The following is a 24,216-nucleotide window of genomic DNA, read 5'->3' as shown; positions in this document are numbered from 1 at the left end:
ATGTGCCTTAGCAGACAATTGATTTTTAACATTTTATTTTAGGATACGTAGATAGATCATGTTCCGTACACTGGAGCTCTAGCTACAAATGGGTTCTAGAAATAGTCATTGAATGTTTCCACTGCTATTTTTACTTCTGTCCTTTGAACATTAATTGTGTGTTTGGTGCCTGAAGTGAACTTATACAGGTTCTGTGTAGTAAGTGATGTTTGCTCATGTAGATACAGTGGTACCTCGCTTAACGAGTAACCCAGTTAACGAGAATTTTGCTTAACAAGCAAAGCTTTCTGTAAATTTGTAACTCGGTATTACGAGAAAGCTTTGCTGTACAAGCAAAATTCTCACCGCACACACTTCCGGTTCCGTACATCCACCGCACTCTAACCCGCACTTGCAGTCCACACAAACACACACAAGCATGCACAAAACACACACACACTCACGCACACACATACAGTATTATGCTCACCTTACCTCCCATTCCATCGCCGGTCTCATGGTTCTTGTAGTCCACCGGGAAAACGCAACGAGAGAGGAATCCTCGCGGCTAACTAAAAGATCCAGGAGGTCGGCGATGAAACAGAAGATAAGGTGAGCATAATATATGTACCTTCCGTTCCAATGCCGGCCTCCTGGGTGCTGTAGTTCGCCAGTATAGGCTGTGCATCGGCAACCATAGCGACGAAGCAGGAACTTCCTCTGTCACCGCTACTCAAAGGCAGCACGCTGGCCAATCAGAGGCAAGCAGCTCCTGCCTTTGATGTCAGCACTCTGGCAGCAGAAGGTCCTCCCTCGTCGTCATGGTAACCAGATACACAGCCCGTACTAGCGAACAGCAAGCCCCAGGAGACCGGCGATGGAACGGAAGGTAAGGTGAGCATAATGTGTGTGTTTGTGTGTGTTTGTGCATGGGTGGAATGACACAATAAGGGACCAGGATGGGACATTTAACAAGTTGTGGAATGAATTGTCTGCATTGCAATGATTTTCTATGGCAAATCTTGCTTTGCTGAACGAGTAACTTGGTTAACGAGCACACTCCCGAAAGCACACTCCCAGAACGGATTGTTCTGATTAACCAAGGTTCCATTGTACATGTGTAAAGATATGTGGTATAGGTTTTAAAGCAGGCTTTTCAACAAAATCTCCTTATGTTTTGTGAAGCATTTTGCTAAAACAGCAGTCTCCCAAACTGCCAAGCCACCAATTTTGCTTGCATAAAACAGCTGCTAGTTTTATATCATGTCAAATACAGTGGGGACAATAAGTATTTGATACACTGCCGATTTTGCAAGTTTTCCCACCTACAAAGAATGGAGAGATCTGCAATTTTTATCGTAGGTACACTTCAACTGTGACAAACAGAATAAAAACAAAGCAAAAATCCAGAAAATCACACTGTATGCATTTTATTGCATGAAATAAGTACTTCATCAACTACCAACCAGCAAGAATTCTGGCTTTCACAGTCCTGTTATTTTTTCTTTAAGAAGCCCTCTTACTCTGCACTCATTACACCTGTATTAATTGCAACTGTTTGAATTCATTACCCGTATAAAAGACGCCTGCCCACAAAATCAATCGCACTCCAACCACTCTACCGTGGTCAAGGCCAAAAAGCTGTCTGACACCAGGGACAAAATTGTAGACCTGCACAAAGCTGGACTGGGCTACAGGACAATAGGCAAACAGCTTAGGGAAAGGGCAACAACTGTTATTAGAAAATGGAAGAAACACAAGACGACTGTCAATCTTACTCTGTCTGGCGCTCCATGCAAGAACGCGACTCGTGGGGTAAGGATGATTCTGAATAGGTCAGGAATCAGCCTAGAACTACATGGGAAGACCTGGTCAATGATCTGAAGAAGAGAGCTGGGACAACATTCTCAAAAATCACTGTAAGTAACACATTACGCACATGTCCAGGCCTGTTTGAAGCTCTCCAATAACCATATGGATGATCCAAAGAGGAGGCATGGGAGAAGGTCCTGTGGTTAGATGAGACCAACATAGAACTTTCTGCTATCAACTTCATTTGCCATGTTTGGAGGAAGAAGGATGAGTACAACCTCAAGAACACCATCCCAACCATGAACCATGGGATAAACATCATACTTTGCGGGTGCTTTTCTGCAAATGGGACAGGACGACTGCACCATATTGAAGAGCGGAAGGATGGGGTCCTATATTGCGAGATATTGGCCAACCTCCTCCTTCCGTCAGTAAGACCATTGAAGATGCGTCGTGGCTGGTCTTCCAGCATGACAATTGACTTGAAACACGCAGCCAGGGCAACTAAGAAGTGGCTCCGTAAGAAGCAGTGCAAGGTCCTGGAGTGGCCTAACCAGTCTTCAGACCAGATCCCAATAGAAACTCAATATTGTCCAGCGACCGCTCTAAATCCTTAAAGATGTGGAGAAGATAAGATCTGTATGGAGGAGTGGGCCAGAATCCCTGCTGCTGTGTGTGCAAACATGGTCAAGAATTGCAGGAAATGTCTGACCTCTGTAATTGTAAACAAAGGTTTCTGTACCACATAGTAAGTTCGATTTTTTTTTATAGTATCGAATACTTATTTCATGCAATAAAATGCAAATTCATTTAAAAATCATACAATGTGATTTTCTGTATGTTTTGGGGTTTTTTTGTATTGTCTGTCACAATTTAAGTGTACCTATGATAAAAATTACAGATATCTCCATTCTTTGTAGGTGTGAAAATGTGCAAAATCAACAATGTATCAAATACTTTTTTCCCCACTGGATATGTTGTATCCCAAGCCCTGAAACATATCATAAACCAAAATGATAATGTCACCAGTTACTTAGGCTAGTTTCACACTTGCGTTGAACGGCATCCGTTGCATTGCGTTGTGTGACGGATGCAACGGATGTGTTGCATATGTGGCACAACGGATGCTGCAAAACAACGCAATTCGTTTTTTTGGGGGTTTTTTTTACAGTTTTACCGTCGGCAGACTATTGTGAACGATCAGCTGATCGCCAACAGTAGTCCGCCGCCGGGTGATCAGCTGATCACTCACAGTAGCCGGCCGCCGGGTGATCAGCCGATCACTCACAGTAGCCGGCCGCCGGGTGATCAGCCGATCACTCACCGTAGCCAGCCGCCGGGTGATCAGCTGATCGTTCGGTCGCCGACAATGTGTGTGGGGGGCGGAGTGCGTAGTGGGTGGAGCAGAGCAGGGCCATGGCTGAGGACGTCAGTGCCGCGGGGACTGCATCGCTGGGGGATAGGTGAGTGTGAGAGTGTGTGTGTGAGAGAGTGTGTGTGTGTGTGAGAGAGTGTGTGTGTGTGTGTGTGTGTGTGTGTGTGTGTGTGTGTGTGTGTGCGATTGTGTGTGTGTGAGATTGTGTGTGTGTGTGTGTGTGTGTGTGCGATTGTGTGTGTGTGTATACATACGGCGTGCGGGGAGGGGGTCGACACACGTAACCAGGGTTCCTTGGTTACCCGATGTGTACCCTGGTTACGGGTGGAGGAAGCCAGGGAGAGCATGCGCAGTGAAATCCAAAGGATTCCGCTGCTCAAAAAAACGTTACATGCTGCGTTCCTTCCGATGCAGCATCAAAATAACGAAGCTGCGTCGTCCGGCGGATGCAACGCTGACACTTGCGTTACAGTGCGTCATCCATACAAATCTATAGAGAATAGCGCAGTGCGTTAACGGACTGCGCTATTCTCCATAGTGACGGACTCCGCTGAACGCAAGTGTGAAACTAGCCTTACAGCTAAAAAAGCAGGAATTTCTTCTGTAGCAGCCGCTGCATGAAAGATTTGGCATAACATGATGACCATTTAAATTAATGGACTTACATGCAGCTCAAGGTCAACTTAAAGGGGTTCTTTAAGAATTAGATAAAATGGTATCCCTGGTATAATTTAACCCCTTAACCCACCCGGCAGCTTTCCGTTTTTCACTTTTTGTTTTTTCCTCCCCGAGCCATAACTTTTTTTTTTATATTTTTCCATGAGAATTGCCAAAGGAGGGCTTGCTTTTTGCAGGACAAGTTGTACTTTTACATGACAATCTTAGTTCTGCCCCATATTGTACTGGATAACGGAGAAAAAATCCAAGTGCGGTGAAATTGCAAAAAAAAAAGTGCTATTGCATGACTGTTTTTTGCATTTTATGTTTACCATATTCATTATATATGGTAAAACTGACCTGGGAACATGATGCCTCAGGTTGTTAGGAGTTTGTAGATACTAAATGTATAGTTTTACTATTTACCTAAGTGGTGAAAAAAAAAAATTCAGAAGTTTGTTAAAAAAATATATAAAAATTACACTTTTGTCTCTATTTTCCAAGACCTGTGTGTTCTCTGTGTGCTATCCGTGATAACACACGGAGAACAGGAACTTTCTGCAGAGCTGTCCCTGGCATTGCTGTCCGTGGTGCTGATGTACAGTCTCCGGCCCTGCCGACTCCCCGCTGCTGCCACTTCCGGTGTGCATATGCGATGAGCATAATGAGCGGGGGCCAGAAGCAAGTGACAGCAGCAGCACAGACAGCAGCGCTGCATAAGGTGAGTATAGAAATTAACTTTATTTTACAGACACGTGTGTTTTCACCGGTATGTATCACACGGAGCACATCCGTGCAGTCCGTGCAACACCAATGCTGCCGGAGAAAAATGGACATGTCTACGTGTGGAGCACACGGACACATGTATGCTCCATACGGACACACTGTCCATGGCAGACCCTTTGATCTTAATGGGTCTACGTGTGCCCGTGTCTTCGGTACCTGTGAAAACGGACCTCACACGTACCAGAGACACGGACGTGTTTAGGAGGCCTAATAGAGTGTGTAGCCACTCAAGGGTATTTAAAGTGACCATTGAGCATGGCGACTCTCAAGTGGACCATCAAGACTTTGATAATGACCCATTGTTAGAAGACTTCCAATAAGTTTTTTTTTATTTGCTATAGAAGACTCTCACATAATGCTATGCTGGGCTACCCACCTTCTTCTGATGAAGAGTCAATATATTTTGTATTGTCTTTTAATCTGAAGAAGGTTGGATTCTCCTCCAAAATGTGTTATCTCTGTTAGACTTTTAAGAAATAAAAAAACAAAAACTTTTTAGAAGTCTCCTAACTACGATGACTTTGTCAAAAGCCAAGCTATTTCCAATACTTGTTCACAACTATTTTCCTCTTCAGGTACTTATCTCATGAAGACAAGCAACAGGGCATATCAACATCATAGAGTGGGGGTTCCCCTGATTGAAACCAATTTAGCAATCGGGAACCCCCTCTGTGTGATATTCATATGCCCTGTTGCTTGCCTTCATGAGACAACACCTTTACCTTCTTGGTTTATGACACTTAAAATGTAAAGGTAATATCAGATTTCTTCTTGCTTAAAGAGAATTTCTGTTTCTTAGTGGACTGAACGATTTAGTTTTCAGACCTCATTTCTGAAATTCACAAAGCCAGCTTAATATTGCAAACAATATTCCCTGCTTGTAATCCGCATAGAATTGACAGCTGCTTTGGCTGAGCTCTTTTACCAGACTATTATGCACATTACAAATGATGTTTCAGGGACCTTTCCTCCTTTCTCAAGTGTGTTAGTTTAGAGCTAAACATAGCAGTAAGAAAAGGATCAATTAATCACAGCTTGGTTCGCCTTCTTCGGTTTATTTTCTAGCGGAAAAACTGAACATGGCCTGTACAATAGGACCACAAAACTTAAAACGTTGGTTTAGACCAGCACAATATAATAAAGCATTTATCAATGTTTGACAGCGCATTATAATTTTATACAAATGGTTATAAGCAGTGACGCCTTCAATATTCCAGTACCAACCAATGGGTGAAGCCCTCGTTTTGTAAAAGTGCAATGAGAGCTGCAGCTTTTCATATTGTAACAGGTCACCTTTGCATGTGTGTATATATGTATGCGTATGTATATATACAGTATATACACTGCTCAAAAAATCAAAGGGAACACTCAAATAACACATCCTGGATCCGAGTGAATTAAATATTCTCATTGAATACTTTGTTCTGTATAAAGTTGAATGTGCTGGCAACAAAAGCACACAAAAATAATCACTGGAAATCAAATATTTTAAACAATGGAGGCCTGGATTTTAAGACACACACAAAATGAAAGTGGAAACAAGTCAAAATGAGGCTCAGGGTTGTGTATGGCCTCCACCTGCCTGTATGACCTCCCTACAATGACTGGGCATGCTCCTGATGAGGTTGTGAATGGTTTTCCTGAGGGAACTCCTCCCAGACCTGTTCTAAAGCATCTGCAAACTCCTGTACAGTACATGGCTTCATTGCCTTCTTCTTGCACGAACTGCTGACACACTACAGCCACATGAGGTCTGGCATTGTCCTGCATTAGGAGGAACCCAGGCTCAACTGCACCAGCATATGGTCTCACAAGGGGTCTGAGCAGTCAGGCTACCTCTAGCGAGCACATGGAGGGCTGTGTGGCCCTCCAAAGAAATGCTTCCCCACACCATTACTGACCCACTGCCAAACCGGTCTTGCTGAAGGATGTTGCAGACAACAGATCGCTCTCCACGGCGTCTCCAGACTCTGTGTCACGTCTGTCACATGTGCTCAGTGTGAACCTGCTGTTATCTGTGAGGAGCACAGGGCACCAGTGGCGAATTTGCCAATCCTGGTGTTCTGTGGCAAATGCCAAGCATCCTGCACGATGTTGAACTGTGAGCACAACCCCCATCTGTGGACGTCGGGCCCTCATGCCATCCTCATGGAGTCAGTTTCTAACAGTTTGTGCACACACATGCACATTTGTGGCCTGCTGGAGGTCATTTTGCAGGGCTCTAGCAGTGCTCCTCCTGTTTCTCCTTAAACAAAGATGGAGGTAGCGGTCCTGCTGCTGGGTTCTTGCCCTCCTATGGCCCCCTCCACGTCTCCTGGTGTACTGGCCTGTCTCCTCGTAGCGCCTCCATCCTCTGGACACTACGCTGACAGACACAGCAAACCTCCTTGCCACAGCTCGCATTGATGTGCCATCCTGGATGAGATGCACTACCCGTGCCACTTGTATGGGTCATAGAATCCGTCTCATGCTACCACGAGTGTGAGAGCAAAACCAACATTCAAAAGTGACCAAAACATCAGCCAGAAAGCATTAGTACTGAGATGTGGTCTGTGGTCCCCACCTGCAGAAACACTCCTTTTTTGAGTGTGTCTTGATAATGGCCAATAATTTCCATCTCATGTCTATTCCATTTACACAACAGCATGTGAAATTGATTGACAATCAGTGTTGCTTCCTAAGTGGACAGTTTGATTTCACAGAATTATGATTAACTTGGAGTTATATTCGGTTGGTTAAGTGTTCCCTTAAATTTTTTTTGAGCAGTCTGTGTGTATGTATGTATGTGTATATAATATGTATATGTATGTGTCATATGAAAAAGTTTGGGCACCCCTATTAATGTTAATTTTTTTTCTTTATAACAATTTGGGTTTTTGCAACAGCTATTTCAGTTTTATATATCTAATAACTGATGGGCTGAGTAATATTTCTGGATTGAAATGAGGTTTATTGTACTAACAGAAAATGTGCAATCTGCATTTAAACAAAATTTGACTGGTGCAAAAGTATGGGCACCCTTATCAATTTCTTGATTTGAACACTCCTAACTACTTTTTACTGACTTACTAAAGCACTAAATTGGTTTTGTAACCTCATTGAGCTTTGAACTTTATAGACAGATGTCTCCAATCATGAGAAAAGGTATTTAAGGTGGCCACTTGCAAGTAGTTCTCCTATTTGAATCTCCTATCAAGAGTGGCATCATGGGCTCCTCAAAACAACTCTCAAATGATATGAAAACAAAGATTATTCAACATAGTTGTTCAGGGGAAGGATATAAAAAGTTGTCTCAGAGATTTAAACTGTCAGTTTCCACTGTGAGGAACATATTAAGGAAATGGAAGAACACAGGTACAGTTCTTGTTAAGCCCAGAAGTGGCAGGACAAGAAAAATATCAGAAAGGCAGAGAAGAAGAATGCTGAGAACAGTCAAGGACAATCCACAGACCACCTCCAAAGACTTGCAGCTTCATCTTGCTGCAGATGGTGTCAATGTGCATCGGTCAACAATACACTCTGCACAAGGAGAAGCTGTATGGGAGAGTGATGCAAAAGAAGCCGTTTCTGCAAGCACGCCACAAACAGAGTTGCCTGAGGTATGCAAAAGCACATTTGGACAAGCCAGTTACATTTTAGAAGAAGGTCCTGTGGACTGATGAAACAAAGATTGAGTTGTTTGGTCATACAAAAAGGCGTTCTGCATGGAGGCAAAAAAAACACGGCATTCCGAGAAAAGCACTTGCTACCCACAGTAAAATTTGGTGGAGGTTCCATCATGCTTTGGGGCTGTATGGCCAATGCCGGAACCGGGAATCTTATTAAAGTTGAGTGTCACATGGATTCAACTCGGTATCAGCAGATTCTTGACAATAATGTGCAAGAATCAGTGACGAAGTTGAAGTTATGCAGGGGATGGATATTTCAGCAAGACAATGATCCAAAACACCGCTCCAAATCTACTCAGGCATTCATGCAGAGGAACAATTACAATGTTCTGGAATGGCCATCCCAGTCCCCAGACCTGAATATCATTGAACATCTGTGGGATGATTTGAAGCGGGCTGTCCATGCTCGGCGACCATCAAACTTAACTGAACTGGAATTGTTTTGTAAACAGGAATGGTCAAATATACCTTCATCCAGGATCCAGGAACTCATTAAAAGCTACAGGAAGCGACTAGAAGCTGTTAATGTTGCAAAAGGAGGATCTACAAAATATTAATGTCACTTTTATGTTGAGGTGCCCATACTTTTGCAACGGTCAAATTTTGTTTAAATGCAAATTGCACATTTTCTGTTAGTACAATAAACCTCATTTCAATCCAGAAATATTACTCAGTCCATCAGTTATTAGATATATGAAACTGATAGATGTTGCAAAACCCCTAATTGTTATAAAGACAGAAGATTTACATTAATAGGGGTGCCCAAACTTTATCATATGACTGTGTGTGTGTGTGTGTGTGTGTGTGTATGTGTGTGTGTGTGTGTGTGTATATATATATATATATATATATATATATATATATATATATATATATTATTATAATATATGTATGTACAGTTAGGTCCAGAAATATTTGGACAGTGACACAATTTTCGCGAGTTGGGCTCTGCATGCCACCACATTGGATTTGAAATGAAATCTCTACAACAGAATTCAAGTGCAGATTGTAACGTTTAATTTGAAGGTTTGAACAAAAATATGTGATAGAAATTGTAGGAATTGTACACATTTCTTTACAAACACTCCACATTTTAGGAGGTCAAAAGTAATTGGACAAATAAACCAAACCCAAACAAAATATTTTTATTTTCAATATTTTGTTGCAAATCCTTTGGAGGCAATCACTGCCTTAAGTCTGGAACCCATGGACATCACCAAACGCTGGGTTTCCTCCTTCTTAATGCTTTGCCAGGCCTTTACAGCCGCAGCCTTCAGGTCTTGCTTGTTTGTGGGTCTTTCCGTCTTAAGTCTGGATTTGAGCAAGTGAAATGCATGCTCAATTGGGTTAAGATCTGGTGATTGACTTGGCCATTGCAGAATGTTCAACTTTTTTGCACTCATGAACTCCTGGGTAGCTTTGGCTGTATGCTTGGGGTCATTGTCCATCTGTACTATGAAGCGCCGTCCGATCAACTTTGCGGCATTTGGCTGAATCTGGGCTGAAAGTATATCCCGGTACACTTCAGAATTCATCCGGCTACTCTTGTCTGCTGTTATGTCATCAATAAACACAAGTGACCCAGTGCCATTGAAAGCCATGCATGCCCATGCCATCACGTTGCCTCCACCATGTTTTACAGAGGATGTGGTGTGCCTTGGATCATGTGCCGTTCCCTTTCTTCTCCAAACTTTTTTCTTCCCATCATTCTGGTACAGGTTGATCTTTGTCTCATCTGTCCATAGAATACTTTTCCAGAACTGAGCTGGCTTCATAAGGTGTTTTTCAGCAAATTTAACTCTGGCCTGTCTATTTTTGGAATTGATGAATGGTTTGCATCTAGATGTGAACCCTTTGTATTTACTTTCATGGAGTCTTCTCTTTACTGTTGACTTAGAGACAGATACACCTACTTCACTGAGAGTGTTCTGGACTTCAGTTGATGTTGTGAACGGGTTCTTCTTCACCAAAGAAAGTATGCGGCGATCATCCACCACTGTTGTCATCCGTGGACGCCCAGGCCTTTTTGAGTTCCCAAGCTCACCAGTCAATTCCTTTTTTCTCAGAATGTACCCGACTGTTGATTTTGCTACTCCAAGCATGTCTGCTATCTCTCTGATGGATTTTTTCTTTTTTTTTTTCAGCCTCAGGATGTTCTGCTTCACCTCAATTGAGAGTTCCTTAGACCGCATGTTGTCTGGTCACAGCAACAGCTTCCAAATGCAAAACCACACACCTGTAATCAACCCCAGACCTTCTAACTACTTCATTGATTACAGGTTAACGAGGGAGACGCCTTCAGAGTTAATTGCAGCCCTTAGAGTCCCTTGTCCAATTACTTTTGGTCCCTTGAAAAAGAGGAGGCTATGCATTACAGAGCTATGATTCCTAAACCCTTTCTCCGATTTGGATGTGAAAACTCTTATTGCAGCTGGGAGTGTGCACTTTCAGCCCATATTATATATATATAATTGTATTTCTGAACATGTTTTTGTAAACAGCTAAAATAACAAAACTTGTGTCACTGTCCAAATATTTCTGGACCTAACTGTATGTATGTATGTATGTATGTATGTATGTGTATATATATATATACGATAGTGTATTAAAAAGCCCAAGAGAGTATTGCCTTTGGGATCCTAAGATTCCATTTTATTGAGACCTTTTGTGTTTTGTCAGCGTTTATTATATGTCTGATTTACCCTCCGTAGAAGTAGCAGAGAATGCAGCAGCAAATATCCGTCTGTTTTTCTCCATATGATATGGATTTAATTTCTTTTATTTCCATTGCATATGGCAATGGAGGAAGATTTGTCCTTTAACAAGTTTCCTCCCAATCCCATAATAAAGCAGAATAAGTGGCTACTTTTTTCTTCTTTCTAGCAGCATTGCCTAATGTTCCTGGGCCATTTGCTGTGAAGAGGGGCGCAGCACAACTGCCTTCACCTGAAGGGTGCCATATTGTGATAGAGATGGGCGAGCAGTAAAATGCTTGGGTGCTCAGTTCTCGAGTTGAGCAGGTCAGATGCTCTGAAAGTGTTCAACTTGAGTAATGAGTATAATGGAAACCCACATACAGCCAGCCATAAAGAGGACATTTCTGGGGGAGGGCGAAGTTTTTGTTTTCACACACTGCGTCCGAAAACATTTACTGCCATTGAGAGCCATTCAGAGACTGTGACTGACTCCCCCTGCGGTGCCTGCTCACATCATGCAGTGAAGCGAGCCTGTGCGTTGTGGTCCTTGTTTCATGGACAACACATCCGAGAACCCCACTATAGTTAGCCGAGCACCGTGAGTACCCGAGCACCTCAATGCTTAATCAAGTACTAAACAGTGGTGAGCACGCTCCTCTCTTGTGATAGAGTAAAAGCTGCTACAGCCCGTTCACTCTGCGGAGTGGTAGGAGTCTTGACATCCAGCCCCCCCAATACTTTTCACACTATGTTTGGCTTCTAGATCCCTGCAAAAAAAGTTTAAATCTGATACGAATACATTTTTTTATACCAAACCTGTATTTCTTGCATGTAAACTTTAGTAACTTTCTAAGCTATACCTTGCAGTAGTAATACACATAAAGCGGTGTGTTGTTGTGAAGAACAGCACGCCTGCTGCGACATTTCAATACACCTCTTTGTCATATGGCGAAACATCCTATTTATGTAAATGAGATATGAATATGGATAACTGCCTACCCAGGAACACAAATCCATGTGACTCATTAATTTTGGCTTGTATGCTTGGCATTGAAGTGTCTGCGTAGTGTATAAAACCCTATATTTATATTTTTATGAAACCTTCTATTTAATTTTCATGTCATTGTAAATGTCCGGGCGTTTAGAGTAAGGACTTGAGCCTGTCTGAACCTTGCACTTTAGCAGTCACAAACCTTCTAGAAATCAAACTAATGATAGTCTCTTTACTGGCTATTTTCTTTATATTGTATTAAAACAACCAAACCCTTTTTAATTTCTGAATTTCACTAGTCCACATACGCCGAACAAAACATTTACTGAGCTAAGTGAGGAAATATTTAATATTCTCAATTAACATTATGAATGTTACCTTTGAAAGCGAACTAAAACAAGGCACTGCAAGGTTTGGAGCAGTCTGACGTCTGTTCATTAACTATTGAGCGGCCTGACGTCTGTTCATTCACTATTGAGCGTTCTGACGTCTGCTCATTAACCATCAATAAAAAAGCCCAGTTACATTGATTCCCTATACTATACAATATAATTTTTCTTTTGATTTGCTGCCAATTTGTGTTCTACCTAGTAGTTCTTGAATTTGGCACTATATTGCAAAGCTGCCATCAGAGGCATCTGAAGATACAATATGGCCCCTATACTCAGATCATATTTGTGTTCTGTAGAATATCTGCGTGTATGATTCTTACCAATGTAAGTTTTAGATAATGAATGGATTCTTAGTGCGTTTACCTTTTTTAAATATCTTATTAAAACAATAATAATAAAAATATGATGAGCTTACATGACTAGCATGTGGATCTGAAGAATTTTACATCTGTAGGACATGACATACATTACTGGTCAGAATGTAGAGCAAAGACCTCCATCCCCACCCAAGGACAGCAATCTACTATCCTTTGCTCCCATTTATAAATCATCCACACTTGCTTTCACTATCAATGCTTTAAAGGGAATCTGTCAGCAGCTTTTTGCTATGTAATCTGAAGACTGCATTCTGCAAGGGTTAACACAGAAAATTCAGGGTTGCTTGTCTTGTCAAGGTCTGATCTGTTGTTTATTTACTATGTTTGTTTAAGCAGCAGGTCTTCTCATTGCTTGGACTACTTTGTCTCGTGCCCGGCAGTCCGGCACGCCCTCTCCTCTCTGACACCTCAATGTCAATGTACAATCTCTTTTGAGATCCTGTTTTGGAGTTGGGGAAGCGCTCTCTGATTCCCTTTACTATCTGAAGATTTTCCCACGGGAAATCTCTCATGTGACTGAAAAAGACTATACTTCTTTATTGTCCATTTTGTTTACCGACATATTACCGTTGGGAGGATATATAGTGCAAAATAAGGGAGAAATTACTGACATTTCTAGCCAGTGTCTAGTACTTGTTTGTCTAATATTTTTTTTTGTTGTTAGAACTCCAAAAATGTTCATAAATTCTTATGTATTACATATATAAGGTAATTTGGGCTGTATCTACCAGCTATCCTACATTCACCTACTTGATCATTCAGACAACCTTCTGTAATTGTTTATATTTATAAACTGCACCATCATAGTCACTTTATAGCATTGGTTTTAGGGTCCCAGACCCAAGGTAGTTGAATATTTGAAGTAGTAGACTGCCGCCTCCACCCACCAAACCATCCGGCATGCCAAACTGCCAAAAATATCCTTCTTGCGGGATGGAGAGGTGTTAAGAGAGTTGTGTGTACATTCTACTTATAGAATGTCTGATGCTTTAAAAACAATTGTCCATTAATAGAAAGCAAGAAAGTACACGCCTTATGTCACTTTTCCTTGCTCATATGTTTGAAAAGTCTGTCTTTTTTTTACTTTAAAAGCCTTAGCATGTAATTATTTTTGTATTTATTGGTTAAGTATAATTACTAGTAATGCAAGTATTCTACTGAAAAAAGTAATCCTGTCAGGATACAATTATGTATGTCAGAAAAATAAATGTGCACACAAATAGTGACAGTATATACTTCTAGGAAATTAGTTATTGTGTTACACATCCAATATGACATTAGTGTTGCATAGTTGTTATACAACTATCTCTGTGTCTCTCTACATAAGTATTGAACACATGACTAATTTTCTAAGTACAGTGGAACCTTGGTTAACGAGAACAATCCATTCTGGGAGTGTGCTTGTTAACCAAATTACTCGTCTAGCAAAGCACGATTTCCCATAGGAAATCATTGCAATTCAGACAATTCGTTCCACAACTTGTTAAATGTCCCATCCTGGTCCCCTATTGTGCCATTCCAAACAGGCTCAAACATGCACGCACACGTATTATGCTCACCTTACCTTCTGTTCCATCGCCGGTCTCCTGGATCTTGCAGTTCGCCAGTACAAGCTATGTATCGGGTAACCATCGCGACGAGGGAGGAATTTCCGCTGCCAGAGCGCTGACATCAAAGGCAGGAGCCGCTTGCCTCTGATTGACCAGCGCGTTGCCTTTGAGTAGCGGCTGACAGCGGAAGCTCCTCCCTCGTCACGATGGTTACCCGATACACATCCTGTAGCGGCGAACTACAGGAACCATGAGGCCGGCGATGGAACGGAAGTTAAGGTGAGCATAATATGTGTGTGTGCGTGCGTGTTTGTGCGAACTGCAAGAGCGGGTTAGAGCGCGGTGGATGTACGGAACCGGAAGTGTGTGCTGTGAGTATTTTGCTCGTATGGCAAAGCTTGCTCATAAACGGAGTTACAATTTTGCTTGTTAAGCGAAATACTCGCTAACTGGGTTACTCTTTAAGCAAGGTTGCACTGTATGTATATATTTCTAAAGGTGCAATTGACATGAATTTCTCACCAGATGTTGATGATAACCCTTCTAATTCACACAAGTGCAGAAATGAAACCAGAGATGTACGTAAATTAAGGTATATGTAATACTGAGAAATAACCTGGGCTGTGGAGTCGGAGTCGTGGAGTTGGTGTTCATTTTGGTGGAGTCGGTATAAAATGGACCAACTCAACTCCTAAAATATATAATAAATTGGGTACAGTAGTGCAATGCAGAATGTGCTGAATATTTTTTTTCATAGGAATTTGGGAAAGTTATGAAATATCCTATAAATGGCTGTTCTATTCCTGATCTAAAGCTACATTCACACACAGCATTTTTGCTGCACTTTTTGAGGATACGTTTTTCAGCTGCAAAAGCAGATCAGCTTTTTAAAAAAACTGCATCACCTGAAAGATTTTTTTAGCTCATAGATAATGTTTTCAATAGCAAAAGCAGATTAGAAAAATAACGGAGAATGCTTCAAACATAAGTACAATTAAACTGATGAATTAGAGTAATGAACAACAGCTAGAAGAAAATATTTAGGATTCTGTATGTTTGAGGTGAAAGGCCACAGCGCTGTTCATGTAACTGAGGAACAAACAGATATTACAACAGAACAGCAAAATGATACTTAAGAATTAGATGATCTTGTTGAAGCTTCTTCAAAACACTCCCATATTCATCACATGCGCTGTGTTGTGCACACGCTGCAGCTAGCAATAAGAGATAGTCTGCAAGAGGGACATGCTGGAAATCTGATTGGAAAAGTGAGGAAATTGGTTGTTGCCGCCAGAACTTCTAAAATTGATTCCATCTTGAAGAGACATGCTGGGAAAGGGGCAATTGTCGATCAAGCCACTCGGTGGGGCAGCACATATTTAATAATTGAGCGGTTGCTTGAACTAAAACCGTTTCTTATAGATATGGTCAACTGTCAGGTAACTCTAAATGAAGGTCAATGGACACAGGTGGCTGAATTGAAGGAATTGCTTAATCACCCATTTACTGTGACTAAAAAATTACAAGCTGGGGATTTAACTCCTGGCATTTTCATAAGGGAGTGGAAGAACTTGATATTTTGCCTGTCCCAAAGAGGAGGTTTAATCGCAGATGGCATTTCTGCTTCAATGAAATGGAGAGAGACACAGCTAATGGAAAATTAAAATTCTTCTGGCAGCTGTTTGTGGACCCAAGTCATCGTATACTGCTTGATGATGAACAGCTTACTAAAGGAAAAGAAGCTCTAACTGAGGTAGCAGTAAAGGGGGCTTTACACGCTACGATATCGTTAAGGTTTTATTGTCGGGGTCACGTTGTTAGTGACGCACATCTGGCGTCATTAACGATATCGCAGCGTGTGACACTGACCAGCGACCTTAAGCGACCTCAAAAATGGTGAAAATCGTTCACCATGGAGAGGTCGTCCCAAACTCAAAAATCGGTAAGGGTTGTTTATCCATGTTGTTCATCGCTCATGCGGCAGCACACATCGCTATGTGTGACACCGCAGGAGCGAGGACAGTCTCCTTACCTGCCGCCAGCCCCAATGCGGAAGGAAGGAGGTGGGCGGGATGTTACGTCCTGCTCATCTCCGCCCCTCCGCTTTGAGTGGCTGGCCGCTTAGTGACGTTGCGGTGACGTCGCTGTGTTGCCGAACGTCCCTCCCCCTTAAAGGAGGGATTGTTAGGCAGTCACAGCGACGACGACGACCAGGTAAGTACGTGTGACGCTGCCGTAGCGATAATGTTCGCTACGGCAGCGATCACAAACAATCGCATGCGCGACGGGGGCGGGTACTTACACGCTCGATATCGCTAGAAATTGCTAGCGATATCACAACCGTGTAAAGCCTCCTTTAGGATGAGTGGCCTACAGGACTGCCAAGCACAAGAGAACTTGGGTCCTGACAGTGCTACTGCTGCCATATCTTCATCCTCATAAGATGAGGAGTTTAATTTTGCCAAGTATTTGGATGACATGGAACAGGCAAAGCGTTGCCGCAAAGAAAAAGATTTCACTCCATCTCCTATAGCAGCAGATTGATTATATTTCAGCAACATTTTTCACTTGCTCTCAAAGACATAGAAAACTTCAACCGTTCATCAAAACTGACTGTGCATGAGGCAATTCCTTTACACCCGGAAATTGTTAGAGATGTTGCCCATGTGGTTACGGCTTTGCCTCCAACCCAAGTTAGTGTAGAAAGGTTGTTCTCTAGCCTTAAAATTATTAGGTCAGATTTGAGGTCATTTATGAAGGAAGATCTGATGGAGGCAATTTTATTTCTTACAACAAATTCATAGACTGCACAAATGTTATTTAGTATGTTTTGGTTGAAAACTGTTTTTTTTTGCCACTTACATAGTTTATTTACATAGTGTTATACACTGTGTGCAGAATTATTAGGCAAATGAGTATTTTGATCACATGATAATTTTTATACATGGTGTCCTACTCCAAGCTGTATAGGCTTGAGAGCCAACTACCAATTAAGTAAATCGGGTGATGTGCATCTTTGTAATGAGGAGGGGTATGGTGTAATGACAAACACCCTATATAAGGTGTGCTTAATTATTAGGCAACTTCCTTTCCTTTGGCAAAATGGGTCAGAAGAGAGATTTGACGAGTTCTGAAAAGTCCAAAATTGTGAGATGTTTTCCAGAGGGATGCAGCAGTCTTGAAATTGCCAAACGTTTGAAGCGTAATCACCGAACAATCAAGCGTTTCATGGCAAATAGCCAACAGGGTCGCAAGAAGAGTGTTGGGCAAAAAAGGCGCAAAATAACTACCCATGAATTGAGGAAAATCAAATGTGAAGCTGCCAAGATGCCATTTGCCACCAGTTTGGCCATATTTCAGAGCTGCAACGTTACTGGAGTATCAAAAAGCGCAAGGTGTGCCATAATCAGGGACATGGCCAAGGTAAGGAAGGCTGAAAAACCACCACCTCTGAACAAGAAACATACGATAAAACGTCAAGACTGGGCCAAGAAATATCTTAAGACTGATTTTGTTCAAAGGTTTTATGGACTGATGAAATGAGTGACTCTTGATGGGCCAGATGGATGGCCAGAGCCTGGATTAGTAAAGGGCAGAGAGCTCCACTCCGACTCAGACGCCAGCAAGGTGGAGGTGACGTACTGGTGTGGGATGGTATCATCAAAGATGAACTTGTGGGACCTTTTAGGGTTGAAGATAGAGTGAAGCTCAACTCCCAGACCTACTGCCAGTTTCTGGAAGACAACTTCTTCAAGCAGTAGTACAGGAACAAGTCGGTATCTGTCAAGAAAATATGATTTTCATGCAGGACAATGCTCCATCACATGCATCCAACTACTCCACAGCGTGGCTGGCCAGTAAAGGTCTAAAAGATGAAAAAATAATGACATGGCCCCCTTGTTCACCTGATCTGAACCCCATAGAGAACCTGTGGTCTCTCATAAAATGTAAGATCTACAGGGAGGGAAAACAGTACACCTCTCGGAACAGTGTCTGGGAGGCTGTGGTGGATGCTGCATGCAATGTTGATCGTAAACAGATCAAGCAACTGACAGAATCTATGGATGGTAGGCTGTTGAGTGTCATCATAAAGTAAGGTGGCTATATTGGTCACTAATTTTTTGGGGTTTTGTTTTGGCATGTCAGAAATGTTTATTTTCACCAGGTAAAGCAATATAACTGCACAAAATGTTGAAATAAACAATGAGATGGAAATATATTTGGTTTTTATTAAGTTGCCTAATAAATCTGCACAGTAATAGTTACCTGCACAAACAGATATTCCCCTAAGATAGCCAAATCTAAAAAAAAAAAAACCTATTACAACTTCCAAAAATATTAAGCTTTGATATTTGAGTCTTTTGGGTTGATTGAGAACATAGTTGTTGATCAATAATTAATAAAAACCCCTCAAATACAACTTGCCTAATAATTCTGTATACAGTGTATGTGTGTGTGTATATATATATATATATATATATATACATATATATATATATATATATATAATATACACACAATATACTGTATAATCTATATTATAGTGTATTACATATTTACAATTTTAGTTTTTTGTGTTCTAAAGTTGTATTCCAATAAATATATTTTATGTTCTATCTAAATATCTTCATTATTGTATCATAAAAATGATTGTCTATGTGCCCACTCTGCTTTTTTTACAGCACAAAGAAAGCTGCTTTTCATGCTTTCATGCTTTTTTTCATGCTTTTCATGCTTCTTTTCATGCTTTTTTCATGCTTTGCTTTTTTTGTTACTATTGAATGCTTGTTTCAGCTCATTAAAGTTGGATGTGAAAAAAAAGGTGTTCTGATGTAATTTCCTTGTTCAACCCATTTTCTTCAATCTCCATTTTGGAATAAAAGTGACAGTAAAATGATGATCTATTAGATCGTTTACCGGCGCCGCTATTCACCGACTCATTCTGGTGAATAGCAGCATCGGGAATCAGGTGCTCGGAGATCAATGTTACTATAGTAACCCGCTCATTAGGTTACTATGGCAACAGTGGCAGCAGTGATGTCACCGCTTACCAACCTGCAGTCTCTGCTCATTCATTGAGTGATTAGACAGCACGAGGAGCAGAAGCGTTCTTCCTCCCCCGTGCTTTCTGATATAGCAGAGCTAGTTCGGTGACAGAAGACCAGGATCGAGGAGGAGTGAGAGGGTGTAATAAAGATGGAGTCCCTAAGTGTGTCTGTGTATTTATTTCTAATAAAGTATTTTTTCTGTGTGGTCTTTTTTAACCCTTTCTGGAGATTCTTAATGGCTGGGTCAAACTTGGCCTGGCATTAAGAATCTCGGACTTAATACCAGCTGAAAAACAAAGCTGGTATTAACCCCTTATTACCCAGCGTGCCACCCGTCACCAGGTACGCTGGAAGAGTTGGATAGAGCGCCAGAAGATGGCGCTTCTATGAAAGCACTATTTTCTGGGGCTGCTGCAGACTGCAATACGCAGCGGGGGTTCAGAAAGTTTGGGCCACTCTGCGCTGCCGATTCCAGTCCCTAGCTGTCTGGTTGTTCCTGGCTGGACACACACAACTGGGCGAAGCGCTTCCTTCGAATTTCCATTGCCAGTGAAGGTAACACCAAGCAGTAGGGGTTAGCAGCCAGTAGCTGTTTGGATTACCCTTAGCTAGCAATAGAAAATGCAGCGGGAGCCTACGCATTTTTTTTTCTTTAGCCCTAACCCTTTTGGGTTGTGTGGTTTTTTTTTTTTTTGGTTTTTTTTTAAATGAATTTAAAAAGAAAAAAAAAATCGACCATGGGTTTCGCCATATTTTTGTATGCCAGCCAGGTACAACAGGCAGGTAAGGGCTGCCTCCAACCCTCAGCTGCCTATTTGTACCCAGCTGAGAACTCAAACTATAGGGAAGCCCATTTTTTAATTATTTCATGAATTTCATAAAATAATAAAAATAAAACAAAAAAACGACATGTGCTTCGCCCAATTTATGTGTCCAGCCAGGTACAACTAGGCAGCTGGGACTGGAATCCGCAGCACAGGGTGGCCCAATCTTTCTGTGCCCCCCTCGCTGCAACTTGCAGTCCGCAACCGGCTCAGAAAATGGCGCGTTCATAGGAAGTGCCACCTTCTGGCGCTGTATCCAACTCTTCCAGTGGCCCTGTTATCGGGTGGCTCGCTGGGTAATAATGGGGTTAGGGCCAGCTTTATATTATCAGCTGGCCCTAAGCCTGAAATTCATGGTGTCACGCCAATATTAGACATGGCCACCATGAATTTCTAGTAAAGATAAAAAAAAAAACACAACACAGAGAAAAATATTTTTTATTAGAAATAAAACACAGCACAATTAGTGACTCCATCTGTATTGAACTAAAGAACCCCCCTCCGCCGTAGTCCTGGGGCGAGGGTCCCGCGATGTCCAATCCGGATCCAATATCATCTGATCGGAAGGCAAACTGATCAGATGATGACACATCATCTGATCGGTTTGCCTTCTGATCAGATGATTTTGGATTCAGGTCTTTTGAACCTGACACAGGTTCAAGGACCTGAATCAGATTACACATCAGCTGATTGTTTAAAAGTCCCATGGGCTCCAGGACCCGCCGGTAAGCAGCCAATGCTGTCACCTGATAGCATCATCTGATTGTTTATGCCCAGCGAAGATCAGCTGATTCATCATCTGATTGTTAAAAAGCCGGCAGGCTTTTCACCGCTGGACGTAAACAATCAGCTGCTTACCTGCGGGTCCTGGAGCCCATCGGACGTGACCCAGGAGTCTGCAGAAAGGTGAGTAAGGTGAAGAGTTCATCCCAGCGGCGGATCTTCAGGAAACTCCGGTGATCCTCCTACATGAACTGTATTCACCTTGTGACATCCCTGGACCTCCCTGTGGAGTGGTGTCACGGTAAAACACCGCAGGAATACTGAATGCCTGGTGCACGGCACAAGGTGAACACCGTTCATGCAGGAGGATCACCGGGGTTTTTCGGGGTTCACCTTGACGTCAGCGGGGATTCCCTGCATTTATGTGGCATAGGCTGTGCACCAGGCATTTAGTATTCTTGCGGTGTTTTACCGCGACATCTCTCTGAAGGGAAGTCCGGGGATGTCAGGAGGTGAATACAATTCATGCAGGAGGATTACCGGGGGGTTTCCTGGAGATCACCCGCTGGGATGAACTATTCACCTTGTGACGTCAGCGGGGGTCCCTGCATTGTTTACCGCGACTCCTTCCTGCAGGGAAGTTCGAGAATGTCACAAGGTGAATACAATTCATGCAGGGGGATTTACCGATGAATGCCCCCCGCATTCCTGGAGATCCCCGCCTGGATGAACTCTTCACCTTGTGACATCAGCGAGGGTCCCTGCATTGTTTACCGCGACACCTCGCTGTATAAGTTCGGGGATGTCACAAGGGGAATGCAATTCATGCAGGAGGATTACTGGGGGATTTCCTGGAGATCCCCCGCTGGGATGACAGCGGGGGTCTCTGCAGAGGTGTCACCGTAAACAATGGCAGATAAGTAAACAGCTGTCGATGCTTCTATGAAGGAATCTACATAGCCATAGCTTTCTTTTCTCCCTAAAAACGCCCAAACGCATAAAATATAAAGCAATGTGGGCATTACGCATGTGTGTTTTTCCTGCTTTTTTCCCCCTACTCCATTGAAGTCAATTGGGGGAAAAAGCAGGAAAAAACGCTTAAACAATTGACATATTGCTTCTTTTTTCAGCAGGAAAAAAAGCAACTGAAAAAGAATCAACCTAGGCACAGCAAGTCCCGATTCTCCTAGACTTTGCTGGGATGCTTTTCCCTTTGCTTTTTTTAATCAATAAAAAAAAAAAAATGAAAAATGCCCTGTGGGCACAAGGCCTACATGTCTGATGTTCACATTGTACTATAATACATTTTTCACTTAAATATAAGCAATATATGTGGGAGTCGTGGAGTGGGAGTTGGAGTCTGTGCAAAAGAAATTGAGGAGTCGTTGTCGGAGGTTTGGCTTACAGACTCCACAGCCCTAGAAATGACACAGGGAAAAAAGTATTGAACACATGAAGAAAAAGAAATCGAAACCCATTACACCAACTGAAAGCTATTAGTAATTAGAAAGCAATCCTGCCACTTAGTGAAAAATATCAGCTAGTTCAACTGATGGCCAATAAAAAGGTCTCATTACCAAGGTGGCACACAAAAAACATCTAATGATGGGTAAAACCAGTGAGCTGTCTCAAGATATTCGCAATCTTATAGTTGCTAAACATTCCAATGGTATTGGTTACAGAAAAATATCTAAACTACTGAAGTTTCCAGTGAGTACTGTTGGGGCCTTAATCTGGAAGTGGAAAGAACATAATTTCGCCATAAATCAGCCATGTCTTGTGGGTGCTCTCCACAAGTTGTCAGACAGCGGAGTGAAAAGGATTATCAGAATAGTTTCTCGAGACAAGAACCACCTGTGAAAAGCCACAAAGACATGGAATCAGCAGGTACAATTGTTTCAAAGAAAATAAATAATGCAGTCAACCGCCATGACCTGTGTATGCATGCTCGCCACACAAGACTCCATTGTATAAAAAAAAGCATGTTCAAGCGCTTTTAAAGCTCAACAAGTTTTAGACAAGCCTGGGAGAATATAGTCTTGTCAGATGGGACCAATATTGAATTCTTTTAATGCTATTATGCACACCATGTGGGTAGGTCAAATGACACTGTATATCACCACCAAAACATCATACCAACAGTGAAGTTTGTAGGTGGGGACATCATGGTGTGGGGCTGATTTCAGCACTCTGCATGGGAAAACTTGATATAATTTAAAGGAATTATAAATGGACAAATGTACAAAGACATTCTTGATAAAAATTGCAGCCATCTACCAGGGTGATGAAGATGAAATGAGGGTGGGCATAGCAGCAAGACAATGATCCCAAACACACAGCCAAGGAACTCTCAGAGAAAGAAAATAAAACTTCTAGACTGGCCCAGCCAAACAGCTGACCAGAATCCAATAGAAAATTTATGGAAAGAAGTAAAGTGCAGAGATCATAGCTCTTCATGGAGCCTTCAGGATTTGACGAGCGTCTGTGTGGAAGAATGGACAAAATCACACCTGAGCAATGCATGTAACTAGTTTCTCCATACAGGAGGAACCTGTCATCACGAACAAAAGGCTTTTCTTCTAAGTATTAAATAAATTTAATTAAGTGTGTTCAATAATTTTTCCCGGTCATTTCTCATTATTAAGAAAAAAGAAAAAAGGGGGTGTGCTTAGATCACCAGAACAATGATATTAAAAATACATAATATTTTATTGTAGAAAAAGACACCAGCACAATTTTAAAAATCTCTAAAAAGCATAAAGTGCAGTAAATATCAAGGGTATGCTAATATACAGCACATAACCCTAAGGGTGTCCACTTCAAAAATATAAACCATGTACTGTAACCACAAACAACCATATACAATACAAAATGGTACAGTTGTCAAAAAAAACTGCTAAATACAGTAGTATGCAAGGATAAACATGCAAAGAACTTCAGATATACATATCAATATTGCCAGAAAACAGATCAAGGTTAAAACATGTAAAATATATCTGTGAGATGGAGTAGAACAGGTTTCTCATTATTATACTTTGCTAAATTTATGGACATCATTGATGATCTTTTCCTGTGTGGAATGGATGGGTTGATACCAACAGCTGGTAAGAGATTCATCTCAATAGCACCTGTAGAAATACATTTACTTAGAGAAATGTTCAATACCTATTTCGCCCGCCGTGTGTGTGTGTGTGTGTGTGTGTATACTGTATATATAGTATAATAATTTGTTTTGTCAATCATAAGACAATTGAGTTATGATACTTCAATGCTGAATTGCAAAATCTGCAATATTCAACAAACTCATGTTGGCTATATAACTTAAATACATGTCTGTA

The 24,216-nt window shown here is 41.7% G+C and overlaps 1 protein-coding gene across 1 annotated transcript in view; it reads left to right on the top strand.

The window, feature by feature from the left end:
* Positions 1 to 24,216, top strand: part of SLC2A13 (solute carrier family 2 member 13) — a 304,260-nt gene that overhangs the window by 80,628 nt on the left and 199,416 nt on the right. The window lies entirely within an intron of this gene.

The sequence above is a fragment of the Anomaloglossus baeobatrachus genome, chromosome 4 (assembly GCF_048569485.1).
Source record: "Anomaloglossus baeobatrachus isolate aAnoBae1 chromosome 4, aAnoBae1.hap1, whole genome shotgun sequence".
Taxonomy (NCBI): Eukaryota; Metazoa; Chordata; class Amphibia; order Anura; family Aromobatidae; genus Anomaloglossus; species Anomaloglossus baeobatrachus.
The sequence above is the reverse complement of the archived record's forward strand: the minus strand, read 5'-3'. Positions and strand labels throughout refer to the sequence as shown.